We start from the raw sequence: 15,676 nt of genomic DNA, 5'->3' as shown, positions 1-15,676 counted from the left end.
GGGTGACACCTGGCTTGAGAGCAGTACATGTGAAAAGGATCTAGGAGTCTTGGTTGACCACAAACTTGACATGAGCCAACAGTGTGACGCGGCAGCTAAAAAAGCCAATGCAATTCTGGGCTGCATCAATAGGAGTATAGCATCTAGATCAAGGGAAGTAATAGTGCCTCTGTATTCTGCTCTGGTCAGACCACACCTGGAGTACTGTGTCCAGTTCTGGGCACCACAATTCAAGAAGGACACTGACAAACTGGAACGTGTCCAGAGGAGGGCAACCAAAATGGTCAAAGGCCTGGAAACGATGCCTTATGAGGAACGGCTAAGGGAGCTGGGCATGTTTAGCCTGGAGAAGAGGAGGTTAAGGGGTGATATGATAGCCATGTTCAAATATATAAAAGGATGTCACATGGAGGAGGGAGAAAGGTTGTTTTCTGCTGCTCCGGAGAAGCGGACACGGAGCAATGGATCCAAACTACAAGAAAGAAGATTCCACCTAAACATTAGGAAGAACTTCCTGACAGTGAGAGCTGTTCGACAGTGGAATTTGCTGCCAAGGAGTGTGGTGGAGTCTCCTACTTTGGAGGTCTTTAAGCAGAGGCTTGACAACCATATGTCAGGAGTGCTCTGATGGTGTTTCCTGCTTGGCAGGGGGTTGGACTCGATGGCCCTTGTGGTCTCTTCCAACTCTATGATTCTATGATTCCATGATTCTAAGTCCCTGGGACCACGACCAGAGAGGCAGGCAGGGAAAGATGCACCAGGGATAACAGACCCAAGCAAGCTCAAGGCTAACAGCTGCTGAAGCAAAGCTCATTCCTGAGCTGGAATCTTTTATAGTCCTACCAGGTCAAGGGAAGCCAGGTGGCCCTCTGGATAGGTGGATCCACCCTGGAGGCTGGGCTGAGAGAGGCCATCATACTCCTGCAAGCTTTCCCATCCACAGCTGCCCATAATCGCTCCTTATAAGCAGCGTCAGAGTTCAGTTCCACACAGTTCCTGATTCTTGCTGTGTTGGTTCCTGATAACAAGACAGTAGCGCACAAGGAATGTTTGCCAAAGAAGCAAATTCTTGTGACTCCTGGTTTTGTTTTGCCTCTCTATTTTGTTGTGAGATGTTTTATTGCATTGTAAATTTTTTTTAATGTACATTGTCCTGCAACCCTTGGTCTTCTTAATAATTAAATAAGTAACATTGTGTGGACTAGATCTTTATTGTTTATTTACAAATGGGACTGAGAGGGTTTCTTACCTCTGGCTAATTCAGCTACTTGGACTGAAGAATAAGGATGAAACAAAAAATACTGAACCGTCAGGCTTTTACACTGAATGAGGGCTCCCCAGACACAGTCCCAGGTTTGAAACCCTGGCAATAACTATATTGTACTTAAAAACCATCTGTGTGTGTGTGTTTTAAAAATTATTTATATAGTGGAAAGTGTCTTAAAGGTTTGTTTAAAATAATTTGATTGGTAGCATACCTGAATTCCAGGTTCTGTCTTTCATCAGTATACAAACTTAAAGGAATCACACTGTAAAATAATATTTAGAGGGGTTACCTAATACTCTGAGGATTAAAGAGGAAATCCTACATTTACTCAGATGTATGTCCCTTTATGTTTAACGGAGCTTATTCTCAAGCAGGTGTGCATGGGATTGCAGCCTAAGTACCACTCTGGGGAATTGCTGAGGAATACATGGTCAGCTTCGTACATTGATGCATACATGATGGAAGGGATGCCTTAAAATCAAGTCTTGATGAAAAGGTGTGTTGAAAATAAAATATATAACCATCTATCAGCCTTATAAAGATCCCACTGTTTTACACCTAGGTTAACTGTTAGGTTAACTGTAAAGAAAAGGAGTGAATACTATATATTGTTTACCAGTTGTAATCTTGTTTCACTATTTTTACCGTATGCCTGTGGAGGGCTAGATCCTTGCCTTCAGTTACTTTTTGGATCAATAGTGTCAGATTTCTGTGGAACTGATTTCAAACTTTTATCAAACACTGAAGGCATACCGCAAAAGATTAACTTTAAAAAAAGATGGGTGTCTTTTAGTAGATAGTTAAACAACAACAACAAGAAGAAGAAGATTTGTGTTGCCCATTCTGGATATGCTTTTGGAGAAATGGCTTGCCATTCTGTCCATTTTTGCAAAAATCAAGGAAATGATGGTGACTATCCCTCCCCCAATTTAACGAAAACCTAGTTGCTGTATCAATAAATATGAGCTTATTTAAAACACACACACAGAGGACCTTTTGCTTTTTTTGTGTAAGTCAAAAGTGGTCCAATTCCAAATGTGTTTAGGGTTCTTTGCGATTTATGCTATGCCTCGGGCATCTGATTTGCATCCATAAAGGTAAAGGTAAAGGGACCCCTGACCATTGGGTCCAGTTGTAGCCGACTCTGGGGTTGTGGTGCTCATCTCGCTTTATTGGCCGAGGGAGCCAGCGTACAGCTTCCAGGTCATGTGGCCAGCATGACTAAGCCGCTTCTGGTGAACCAGAGCAGCGCACAGAAACGCTGTTTACCTTCCCGCCGGAGCGGTACCTATTTATCTACTTGCACTTTGACGTGCTTTCAAACTGCTAGGTTGGCAGGAATTTGCATCCATTGGAGCTTCAAATAGGGTTGAAGGTGATGGTGCCACTTATAGTGTGAGGTTTCTGTGGCTCATCCTGTGTGACCTATAGCACGTCACCTATATACTACTGTATCTGTAGGTAACAGCCCACAGGGGAGACGTGATCTTATGACCTATTTGCTCATTGTTATTCCACCATAGGCATCAGGGTGGAGCTGGGTTCCCATTACAAACACATCTAGGATGAGCATGAGAACGGCTCTTGAATGACTTCAGAACTGGAAACTCTGGCTTTCAGAAATGCCCCTTCAGTTAGTGGTTGGCAGGCATCCTTTGCATCTAGCACAGTGTCTCTGCACCATGTCATGCTGCTTGCCAAGAATTCCATGAAAGATCAACATGTATGTTGCATACTTTCCAATATCTGGCGGCCCCAAACTGAGATGCTTACTTTTGGGTCTGGGGCTCTGCACGAGCCAGCTGATTCCCACCAGAGCACCGGACCAAAAGATGGGACATTCCAGGATCCAATCAGAAGCTGGGATGGCTTCTTTAATTCCAGAATATCCAACTTAAATAGGGAGAGTTGATATTGCGTGAAGGGCCCTGAGGCTCCTGCCACCTGTTAGGAGCAGATTAAATAAGTTTGACCCAATACAGAGTGACAAGATGACACATTGCATGGTCAGGAAGAAGAGAAGGACAGAGGAATTTGCACCCGTATAATCTTAAGAGACCCTAAGGCCATACACATGTGGTCTCCCATCCAATTTGAAACCATCCCAGACCCTGCTCAGCTTTGCAAATGTGCTAGCAGTTTTATTGCTGCACCGCTAGGAATGGTTCAGAAAGCTATCCATACTTCTCACATTTAATCTGGTAAAAAATAATATTAGCCCTGTGGGTGAAATGTGCATACACAGAATAATTGCACCTGGTACCTGCTTTTCATGTCCTCCCATCAGAGGTTCTCCGACCGACCTGCTGTGCCAAACTGGTCATTTCAAAGGGAGGCACAAGAGGAACACAAATGACGCCGCTCAAACGCTTCCTTGTCAGAGTGGATTGAAATAACACGGATGCCATGGAACCTTTTACTTTCCCGTGTAATCATTGCTATCATTACACTGGTATGGTGCATTCGGAATGCATGTCAGCCTGTTCTCTTTTTAACTCAGAGGAGAGGAGAAGGTGCTGTTATTGCAGGGTGCCTTGTGAAAAGCTCAGCAGACGGTGTTATTATTATATCTGCTGGGCGCAGCACAGAGAGCACACAATAATGCATGCTTATTAAGAGGCAGAGGAAGCATGGAGGAAATGCATTTGGCTGTTGTCAGGGAAGCTGGGGGCCTGGAGGCACCGGAGGAGAGTTTAGTACCATAAAAAAAGAAAGGGGAAAGAGAGGATGGATTCACTTTTTCCAGCTAACACCACCCAGTGGTACCATTGGAAATGGTGCAGTGGGAGGCAGGGAGGCTGGCAGTACATAGAGACAGCGCCAATAGCAGCTGGAGCCAACTAATTCTAGTCTTGTCCCCATTGACCTCCCTGCTGAGTTTAACAAGGGGCAACACTGAGACTAAGAAGGAGGAAGGTGACAGGCAGAGCTACCTCCTGCAATGGATGTAAGGTAAAGTAAAAAGGTAAAGGACCCCTGGACCATTAAGTCCAGTCAAAGGCAACCATGGGGTTTCAGCGTTCATCTCACTTTCAGGCCAAGGGAGCCGGCGTTTGTCCAGAAACAGTTTTCTGGGTAATGTGGCCAGCATGACTAAACCGCTTCAGGCGCAACAGAACACTGTGACAGAAACCAGAGCACACGGAAACACCGTTTACCTTCCCACCGCAGTAGTACCTATTTATCTACTTGCACTATTGTGCTTTTGAACTGCTAGGTTGACAGGAGCTGGGACAGAGCAATGGGAGCTTACCCAATCATGGGGATTCGAACCACCAACCTTCTGATCAGCAAGCCCAAGAGGCTTAGTGGTTTAGACCACAGCTCCACCCACTCCCTATAATGCATGTAAGACGGCAGGCCGGCAGGGGCTGGCTCAGGGTGGACTGAGGTTCGTGAGGCAGTGCCCCATTCATCCTAATGGGTGAGTCTCTACTACTGAAATCCAAGATGTAAACCCTGCTCCCTATACATTGTGGAGGATACTATGAGTACCAGGTGCTTGCTGACTCTGACATCAGTAAGAACGAAGAAGCCTCACTATCAAAACCATTGCTTGGTATGACGGCCTCAGGGGGTAGGCACCTATAATCAGGGAGGAAATGTGGACGTAAGTAAGAGGTAGAGTTTTATAACTAATTCAAATCAGACTTGCACAAATTCTTTCAAAGAGCTTAAAGGCACATTGGGGCAAGTAGCGGCTTCCTAAGGAGCTTTAACATGTCAGAAATGGTGCTCTGGTGGGTTCTGGTGGCTAGGGGAGAGGAAGGCCACTTTTGGCCTCTGGGTCTGCAGTTCCCTACCCCAGTATAGACACACTGCTGAAGGCCCAAATGGTCTGGCTTGGTACAAGCTAGCAGGCTATGCTCCAATTCCCCCGCGAGCCCAGGCCATCTAGGACGGAGTTTGGAAAGGAAGGACAGAATTTGCTGCTCTGTGGTTTGTCATGCTATCCTGAAAGAGAAGTAAGTGTGTGTGTGTGTGTGTGTGTGTGTGTGTGTGTGTGTAATCTTCTGCTCTCCTTCTCTGCTCTCTCCCCTCCTTCCACCCCCTCTCACTTGCTTCTGTGCAGAAGCCCTAACGAGCCTAATGAAAAACGCAGTCTGGAAGGGAGACCGCAGCTCACACAGGTCTCTCTTGGCATGACAGACTATCTCGGAGGCCTAATGTCAGCAAGGGGCTGGACGAGAAGCAGCCTTTCATTGGGTTTGTCTTACTGAGAGGAAAAACAGCTTTGTGTAATAACTTTATGGCAACTGTTGGCAGAGGATTTTGCGCTGCATACTGAAAAGGGAGACATTTCTGACCGCAACCCGACGAACCGCACTTGTTTACTCTGGCTCCCGGCCATTAGTTGTTCATAGGCTTTCTGTCTCTGCTCAACATGTTCCAGTCTTGGGGGCTAAAAGTTATTGCCAGCAGTTTCCAGGACATTCCGCTAGGCTAAGCAAAATTGCCCTGAGCAATAGTCAGAAACCACGGGGGTAGTACTTTTTAAACATAGGCCATTTTCGGAAGAAGGAGGAAGAAGGAAGGAAGGGGGGAGGGCAGTGAAATGAAAGATACTGAACATCCTCCTTGCCTGGCTTGTGGTCTCTCTCTGTGTGTTTTAGAATACCACATAGGAGGAGAGATTAACACCCTCCATCCGAACAATATGCAGATATGTCTATGTCACACAGAGTGGCATCCACTCATGCCACTGCGGAAGCCTTGTGGGCCGAGGCAACAAGGGAGAAGATTGTTCGGTTACTTTCAGCTCCATCATAACAGATGAGTGCCACATGTCTGGCAGCCTTGCCTGTGCGGGGAGAGATGGCTTCATGTGGTGCCTGAAATGCTGTGTATGTACGTGACTCATCCCTGTGTCGGTTGCAGTCGGCTATTTCATCGCAGTAGGCTTGTGTTGCCCTTAGGAACTTCATGCCAGAGATGGGGAAGCCTGAGGCCCTTCTAGATGTTGCTAGGCAACAAGTGCCATCATCCCTGTCTGCTGCGGGCATCTGATGGGAGTTGGAGTCCAACAACTTCTGGAGGACCTGTACACCTCAGAATACCTGTGAGGATGTTGCCTAGTGGAACCTGGGAGGAGTATTAATGAAGGAGAAAGCTATTGGTGGCTACTAGCCACAATGGCTGTGCTCTGTCTTCGCTGTTGGGGGCTTTAAGCCTTGGAGTACCGGATGCCTGGAATTGCAAGGAGGCAGAGTATTGTTGCACTCAGACCCAGACTGCAGGCTTCCCATCTCCATTTGGTTGGTCCCTGTGAGAACAGGGTACTGGATTAAATGGGCCTTTGGTCGATCCAGCAGGGCTCTCCTTATGCTCTTATGATCTGAGGTTCCTTACTTTACTATACAGCTCCCACCTAAATTAGCATATGTTGTCACAGAAAGGGCAGGGTGTGTGTCAGGGATGTGCTGTAGCTCTAAGGGCTTTTTTGTACAATTAGAGGAACATGGGGCCTTAGACCAAGCCGGAATGTTATGTTAATAAAATGTATGCAAATCTGAAAAGAATGACTAAGGCCCCCTCCAGACATCTTTTTTTCTCCCTACATTTATTAGGATCTGTACTTATGACACTTTGGGGGGGGGCAGTTACGTGCAATCCAACTTTCAATACTGTTTGTGTCTGCAAATATTTTGAGGCGGTCACACTCCTTCCTGTCTAATTGGTGCATATCCCATAACTTCCTGCTGAAACCCCATCCCTTTTTATACCGCAGATGTTCAAGTTTCTTTCGGCCCTGCTTTTGTTGTGCTTTAGCCTCTCTGGACAGCAATCCTGTGGTAGCACTGGGGACTCATCAATGAAGTATTATGCACTATTATTGTATCCAGAAAATGTTACAGAATACACCCTTAAAAAAACTCCACCCTGGAAGGGCCTTGTAATTGAAACAGTAGTGTAATACACTGTGGAAGAGAATACAGTGGTACCTCGGGTTAAGTACTTAATTCGTTCCGGAGGTCTGTTCTTAACCTGAAACTGTTCTTAACCTGAAGCACCACTTTAGCTAATGGGGCCTCCTGCTGCCGCCACGCCGCCAGAGCATGATTTCTGTTCTCATCCTGAAGCAAAGTTCTTAACCAGAGGTACTACTTCCGGGTTAGCAGAGTCTGTAACCTGAAGCGTATGTAACCTGAGGTACCACTGTACTGAAGTAATCTGTGTGCTTTCTCAGTCTGCTGACTGTTGGCGGGCAACTTCCAGAGCCCTCCTGCTCTCCTTCAATATGGTTCTTCATCTTCAAACTGGACTTTGGCTGGGCAGCCTTTCAAATAGAGTACTGTCCACTGCATGGTAGGACACTCTAATAGGCAATACAGGACCAGGTGAATAAATGATCTGATTTGGTGTGCTGATAGCTTTTCAGCGGCACCCAGCTGAGGTCTCTCCCCCAAGTGTTAAGAGTGAACAGGCCCCAAGTATGTCTTGTTTATGACTGAACCTCTATGTCAAGGGTCAGCAAACTTTTTCAGCAGGGGGCCAATCCACTGTCCCTCAGACCTTGTGGGGGGCAGGACTATATTTTGGAAAAAAATAATGAACAAATTCCTATGCCCCACAAATAACCCAGAGATGAATTTTAAATAAAAACACACATTCTACTCATGTGAAAACACGCTGATTCCCGGACTGTCCGTGGGCCAGATTTAGAAGGCGATTGGGCCGCATCCAGCCCCCAGGCCTTATTTTGCCTACCCATGCTCTATGTCTTTCAAAACCCACCCCAGCCCTATTCATTTACTGGTCTCTTCCACATTGGTTGCCATCTGCTTAATGCAGCTGTCTTTTGAAGTAAGGAAAAGAGACTTCTCCGGGAAAGGAAAGCCAAGGCAGGCGAAATTCACCAGAAGTTTATACCTTTTTGTGGGCTTCAGAGAAAACTGTGGAGTCTAAGCCAGGTTTCTGCAACCCAGTGCCCTCCAGTATTGTATGACTACAACTTCCATCACCCCTGACCATTCGGACTGGGGCTGGTTGGGGTGGTGGTGGAGATCAAAACATCTGGATCACCAGACCGGAGAAAGCTGACATTTCATTTCTTCCTTTCCTTGAATGTACTGCAATCAACTGATAATAACACACCAATTAAAATGTGTGTGACCCCCTGCCCACTGCCCCTCCTGCAATTTTTATTGACGTTGGGCATTTTAGCTTTCAAAAGGAGACAGCAGCCAAGGAGGAAAGGTAGACAGGTGGGGGGGGGGTTGAGGGAACGCAAGTGGTCACATCAAACTGGAGGCGAGGAGAAACATTTGACACCTCCTCCAGCTCTGCTCTCTGTTTTTCATTTCCCTAAATCACTCCCGGCTGGGGATTGTATATTTTCAGTGGCCTCTCCCAGAGATGTGGAGATGGCAGGGCTCCTAACACCAGCTAAACCCATCTGAGGTGCTGCTACATATTTATAGGACCATATCAAGCTTTGGGGGACTCAGATTTGGAGACTCAAGGTCATCAACCCCTGTCCCCCTCCCCCCGAGATCCTTTCTATTTGTATTCATAATGATTTGTGCTCAATTTTTATTTATTTATTGTGTTCATGTCCCACCTTTTTCTCCAAAGAGCTCAAGGTGGCATACATTGTTCTCCCCCTCCTCATTTAATCCCCACAGCAACACTGTGAGGTAGATTAGACTGAGAGGCACCCAGTGAGCTACATGGCCTTTGGGGGAATTTGAACCCTGGTCTCCCAGGATCTGGCTCTCATAACAAGGTGGTTATATGCTTTCAATTCTCTTTTCACCTGCAAAAGTTTCTGAGTGGACATGTTGCTCCCTATTGCTGTGTGTGCATGCCCCATAGGTAAAGGGACCCCTGACCATTAGGTCCAGTCGTGACCGACTCTGGGGTTGAGGTGCTCATCTTGCTTTATTGGCTGAGGGAGCCGGCATACAGCTTCCGGGTCATGTGGCCAGCATGCCCCATAGCTTCCTGCTAAAATCCTGGGATATTTCATACCACAAATGCTCCACTGGAAGTGTGTGTGTGTGTGTGTGTGTGTTTCTCCTGCTTTTGTTGTGCTATAATGCAATAATATCCCTCTTTGCTATCTGTTTATTTGTTGTTTGTGTGTTGTCTATTAATTGAGGTTTCTTTTATTTTGTTTGGTGGTAATTGTTTTTCTTGTTTGTTGCAAGCTGCTTTCAGAAGCCCAAATTGTAAAAGTGAGATGTAAGCAATAATAATAATAATAATAATAATAATAATAATAATAATAATAATAATAATATCCCCCTCCCTTTTCACATTTAAAGGATTTTAGTTCATACTATGAATTTATGAATACACATTGTTAATCTGGTTTTACAGTAGCTATAATCCAGCACTAATTGCAGTGGCTTCAGTCACAGAATACAACAACTGAGAGCTTGAATGGTGCAACCAAATCTGTCCTTCATTTGCACAAACTGGTGTCTGGATTCCATTTCTCTCTGCTCTGTGTGGGCTTCCCTCTTAATGGAAGAATTATGAATGGGTGTACAACTGTTTGCAGTTACATAAATAAAGCAGACACTGTTCATTACCATTGCTGTCATCCATTTGTTGCCACATTCTCAGCAGATGTCAGTGGGTAGCATGTTTACATTCAAATAAGCAAATAAACAAAATTCCATGTTTTAGCTGGTGAAAATAATTTATTTATTATGAATCGTGCATATTAATTAGCATGGTGCCAATGATGAGCAGGCACCCCACAAGAAAGACACATATTTACACAGAAGCCTGCTGGTTGATATCATGTCATAGAGTATCAGAAGGTTACAGTTGTGATTTGGCATTTCTGCATGATTAATTGCATGTTAATACATACATATTTGTGCATCTCCAACTTGCTTTCAATCGGCGTGAACTTCCCTCATGGCTCTGCCTTGGGAAGAGAGAAGAAGAAAACATGGGTTTTTGTACAAAATGCTGGTACACATTGGACCTGAGGATTTCCCTGAAGTGACCCTGCTCTTCTAATGCCCAATTCTGTGTCCTGTTCTATATATGAAGCCTTTCACTTTGTGGAGCGAAAGGGGGAGAATTATTTGGTGCATGGCTGTTGCAACTTAGGGCAGGAGCTGCCAACCTGGTGCTCATGGTCCCACAGAGGTCTTCCTTGGCACCCACAAAGTCTTCTCCGACTGCTGAAATTAGGCTTGAATGAAGGATTGCATCGCAGGCAACAGAACAGGCTGTGGTGTGTGCCTGACTGTTACATGTGTGTGGTGATCACAGTGCGTACACACACACACACACACACACACACACACACACACTACAACTAATCAACAATGTGGCAGCCAGACTGGTGACTGGGAGTGGCCACTGAGGCCATATAACACCGGTCCTGAAAGACATACATTGGCTCCCTGTATGTTTCCAAGCACAACTCAAAGTGTTGATGCTGTCCTTTAAAGCCCCAAACAACCTTGACCCTGTATACCTGAAGGAGCATCTCCACCCCCATTGTTCAGCCTGGACACTGAGGTCCAGCTCTGAAGGCCTTCTGGCAGTTCCCTCACTGCAAAAAGTGAGGTTACAGGGAACCAGGCAGAGGGCCTTCTTAGTAGTGGCACCCTCTCTGTGGAACGCCCTCCCATCAGATATTAAGGAAATAAACAACTATCTGACTTTCTGAAGACATCTGAAGGCAGCCCTGTTTAGGGAAGTTTTTCATATTGGATGTTTTGTCATGTTTTTAATATTCTATTGGGAGCCACCCGGAGTGGCTGGGGAAACCCAGCCAGATGGGCGGGGTATAAATAAGAAATTATTTATTTTTCTGTGTGTGTGTGTGTGTGTGTGTGTGTGTGTGTGGTGTATATATATGTAAATGTAAATGTAAATTTAGCCCAGTTTTGATTACTCTGGCTGGCTGGGAGTGACTCTCCAAAGATACCTGAGAACCATTGGCAATATTAGTAATGATGGACCAGTGATTTTACTCCAATATAGCGCAGCCACATCTACCGGTATTTAATTCCCATATATATTTTCTGAGGACAGTGTCATAGACACAGCTTAGTAGGAATGCAAACTCTTATTCCAAAAGGTCCATTTTGAGGAAAAGTATATGCATAACCAGTTAGAATATCATTCTCTCTCCCCACCCCGTATGTATTCTGGGATCATCTCCAAATGTCATCCCATAGGTGCCAAGCATTACAGCAGCGTTAATTCTCCCTGCGGTTCTATCACTGTGGGATATGGGATTCAGAAGAATTGGGGATTGGGAATGTTACAGATTTTGGCTACCCACAGATTATTTGGTGTCCAGTGCAGTGTTAGCGGATAGAAGAAAATTTCTGGCATTCAAGCATTAAGACCTTCATCTTGAAAGGACTGAGTGGGGGACATGATGACAGTATATGATGCAGAAAGTTGGTGAATGGAGAAAAAGGCATATTTGTGGTGAAGAAGACAGGGGAAGCTATCAAGAACATGATTATCCTCCCGCCATAGCCTAGTCTAGAATATTGATCGTATAACAGAAAAAGTTTGCCCACCTCTGATCTAGACATGTCACTGCGATACAATGATTGAAGCATTGAACTAGGGCCTGAGGAACCAAGTTTCAAATCCCCACTGTATGCCCTTGGGCCAATCACTATCTTTCAGCCTAACCTACATCCCAGGGTTGGTGTGCAGTTAAAATGGGAGAGTGGAATCATGTATGCTGCCTTGAGGTCCATTTAGGAAAGGTGGGTTATAAATGCCATAAATATGCAGACAAATAAATGGGGATATAAGTGTCCTTAGGGCATAAGAGGTCCTGACTTCTGTGGGGTGTGAGCAGTTAAATACAACATTCCTAGAGGGGACATGTTTAGACATGAAGAGGGATGTTTGTCCAGCCAGTAGATAAACTTTCTGTTTCCTCCTGTGCTGGGGCAAACTTCCTCTACATGTGACCAGAGGTGGGTGTGACTTTACCTGTGCAGATAACAAAAGCACAGGACTGGCCACCACATCTCTCCTCCATTTTGATTTCATCGAAGAAGCATCAGCCTGAGATGTTCTCTTGGACAAAAAGGACAAAGGAACTATCTCCTTATGGGATGGATTCCAAGTGTATATATTTTGTAACTTTAGCCTGCCTTCAGGGATCCTTTTGTGAACTGAATGAAACTGTGAGTAAACTATTTTATACAAGACTGTGTTGCGTCTATCTTTTTAGGAGGGAATAAAAGGGGAATTACCAGGAAACTTATTTTAGAGGCTTAAACAAGTCTGGCAAAAAACGTTATCTGCTGTGTAAGTTTAAAAAGGGGAATGTTACTCTGCTAAATTGTAGAACTTGTTAACACAAATTGGGAAGGATATAATTAAACAATATATCCTCTCCTGCCTCCCTGAACATTCCCACAACTTCAAATTCAGCTGGGGTGGGGGTAGAGTGGCTGTACTTTTGTAGTCGGGGCCCAGAGCTGTGTGGCAGAGCACATACTGTATTTTTCGCTCTATAGGATGCACCTTGTTTTAGAGGGGGAGAACAAGAAAAAAAAATCTCCCCCTCTCTGCGCAGTGCCCCTTCAGCGAAGCGGCAGGATAAATGAAGCCCCTTCCATTTCTCCTCCTGCTTAGCTGAAGGGGCGCTGCGCAGCTCTCCCTCTCCCTCTCCCAGCTGCGCTCCAGAGGCTTCAGGCGGCTATCCTTGAAGCCTGGAGAGCGAGAGGGGTCAGTGCGCACTGACCCCTCTCACTCTCCAGGCTTCAGAGAAAGCAACGCGAAGCCGCCAGAGAGCGGTGGGAGCGCTCCCACTGCGCTTCGGAGGCTTTGTGTTGCTATCGCTGAAGCCAAAGAGCCTGCATTCACTCCATAGGATGCACACACATTTCCCCTTCATTTTTGGAGGGGAAAATGTGCGTCTTATAGAGCGAAAAATATGGTACGTTACATAGAAATCATGCCAACATTCAATCCTTTGGCAAGGAGCAGGAGGTAAGAATGACTTCTACTCTACCTGAGTCTCCGAGGAGACTCTGGATGATAGACAATACAGGGCTAGATGGGCCTGTTGCTCAATTTAGCAGATTCTTATGTCCAGTCTGAACTGAGGACTCCTGGTTGATATGTGACTGAGATAACTCTATCTTATAACCTACATGAATGTAAGTGCCCTGACTCTCCCCACCATCCCAAGAATCCTGTGATCTGTAGTTTGGCAACTCCCTGCTCTTTCATAACTCAAGGGAGAGGTAATGGATATTAAACCAGTCTGGACTGTAGTGTGGTCTCACCACCCAAACCAATCCCAGGTCAAAGTCAAACACTCTGCCTGTTAATAAATCCTGGCTCTGAATCAGCTCCCTGTCACATCTGGGAAAAACTTGGTCCTTTCACAGCTGCTGACAGATGGTTTTGTCCAAAAGAGTTAAACCATAGCAAAGAAGAAGAAGAAACTTCTTCAGCCAGTTAGCTGGGCCCAAGAGTAGAGTTAAACAGACCCAACTCCGAGAACACACAAGATATATAAAGGAATCGCCAGCAGGGAAGGAATGTGTGCACATTCTCTGCCAAAACCAATCCCACCATGGGAAGGAGAACAAACCGATGGCTTCTTTTGCAAAGGCAGATTCTAGAACCTTCTAGACCACAGTGGTCTCTTCAGGCATGGACTTGTGTCAACCCAGCTATGCTGACAGAATGAAAGGGCTCAGTTCCCCCTGCTGAAGGGGAGCATGGGGGATGGTGTTGTCATCAGACAAACATTTTTCCAGGGGTGTTCTCCACATAGATTTATTTATGGTCTGAGTCACTGGAATTGCTTCACATGGATGGCCCAGTTTAAACATTGACTATATGCACACGGTACACTTAAAATACAGTCAAAGCATATGGATTTCCCCCAAAGAACCCTGGGATCTTTAGTTTACCCCTCACACCACTACAGTTCCCAGCACCCTTAACAAACCACAGCTCCCAGGGTTCATTGGTGGGAGCTATGTGCTTTAACTGTGTTTTAAATATATGGTGTGTACACAGCTTAAATGCTGTTATACAAAAAGCAGTTATCTGTATTGGCATCTTATGTAGCCACACCAGGGCCATTGCTAGAAGTGCTTAAAAGGCTTGGGGCACAAGCCCATGATACAAATTTGCATAATATTTGCATATGTTGCTGTCCCCCTGAGGCTCCCCTTAACAATGCCCCTGACCCACACCATGGGTAAAAGGCACTTCTCACATGAAGCAGCCCATGTTATGCAGCATTATTTGCACTTCAAAGATCCGTGGCCCAAAGGAATGCACTGACTGCACACAAATCCTTCCCATGTATATGATACTCCAGCTACCCTGATAAGTGATGTCGCCAAGGCAGCATCAATCATGTCTGAATCAGGACGTAAGATATATTGACATTTCAAATTGCATGGCCCATTTCATTTCAGGTGACTTGCGCAAGCATCAAGGTGGGTATTTTGAAATCAATGCGGTTACCTTGGCCGACACATTAGATGCACAATGAATGAATGCAGCTTTGCTGAAAGAAATGGGAGTCCAACACACTCCTCATTACTTAGAGGACTTTAAAATATCCAAGGAATTGACTTTCCTCTGCTGAGACATTGGGAGCAGCAGATAAAAAGAACGTGACGGAAGGATGCTTGAAGATTAAGGATGTGCTGTCCAGGAACGCCAATTTCTTCTCCAGCAGCTCTAAAATAAAATAATAATATTAATAAAACAAATTTGAGATGAATCTGTTATTGGTGAGTGCAATTCAGAGAGCTTGATACATTTGCAAGCTAATCCACCCATTGTGTTAAATTGTTTTTTTAATTCTTGCTCTGCCCTGATGTTAATGTTTGAAACCCATTGGTTATTACAGGTAGATCAAAATACTTGGTCCGATCAGATTGACTTTCAAAAAAACAATTAATGCTCTTTAATGGATCTTCTGTTTTTCTGTCATCTGACTTGTAGATTTTTAATGGTGCAAGTACAGTGTAATGGTTAGAGCAGGAACCGTGACTCTCCAGGTGTTATCATAGTACAGCTCCAATCATCCCTGGCCCCTGCTCTCATTCAATTCCCAGTTATCTGAAGCGACTTCTGCTGAAGATTGTACCTTTGGTCTGTTGCTTTTGCACACAAGAAGCAGATATCCCTCCCTGGTGGACACACCAATGCCAGCAAAAGGAGCACTGTGGATGACATGGCCTGTCACTCATAGAAGCCTTGTCATGGGGCAGCAGAAGATCAGAGGAGGCTGATACCAGATGACGTGCTATATAAGAGCATTGGTTACTCAAAGTAACTCTGATATAGGCTTCCCCTACAAGGTGCTATCAGTACTTCCAGGTGTATTTCTCAGTCCCCATCCCACTTTACAGGCGCCATGTTTGGTACTGGATTCACCATCCAGAGAATCATTTGCCTGGTCTACATGAGCAGAAGACGAGATGT

The 15,676-nt window shown here is 45.2% G+C and overlaps 1 long non-coding RNA gene across 2 annotated transcripts in view; it reads right to left on the bottom strand.

The window, feature by feature from the left end:
* Positions 1-9,529: 9,529 nt before the first annotated feature.
* LOC309515821 overlaps positions 9,530-15,676 on the bottom strand; it is a 62,177-nt gene continuing 56,030 nt past the window's right edge. For both annotated transcript variants that reach the window (XR_014212673.1, XR_014212674.1), the window contains exons 2-3: positions 14,708-14,926; positions 9,530-10,148 (exon numbers count right to left, since the gene is read on the bottom strand). This is a non-coding gene — a long non-coding RNA (uncharacterized lncRNA). The remainder of the gene's footprint in view (positions 10,149-14,707; positions 14,927-15,676) is intronic.

This window comes from Podarcis vaucheri (genome assembly GCF_965113315.1).
Source record: "Podarcis vaucheri genome assembly, chromosome: 12".
Classification (NCBI taxonomy): Eukaryota; Metazoa; Chordata; class Lepidosauria; order Squamata; family Lacertidae; genus Podarcis; species Podarcis vaucheri.
This window is presented reverse-complemented; position numbering and strand designations above follow the sequence as displayed.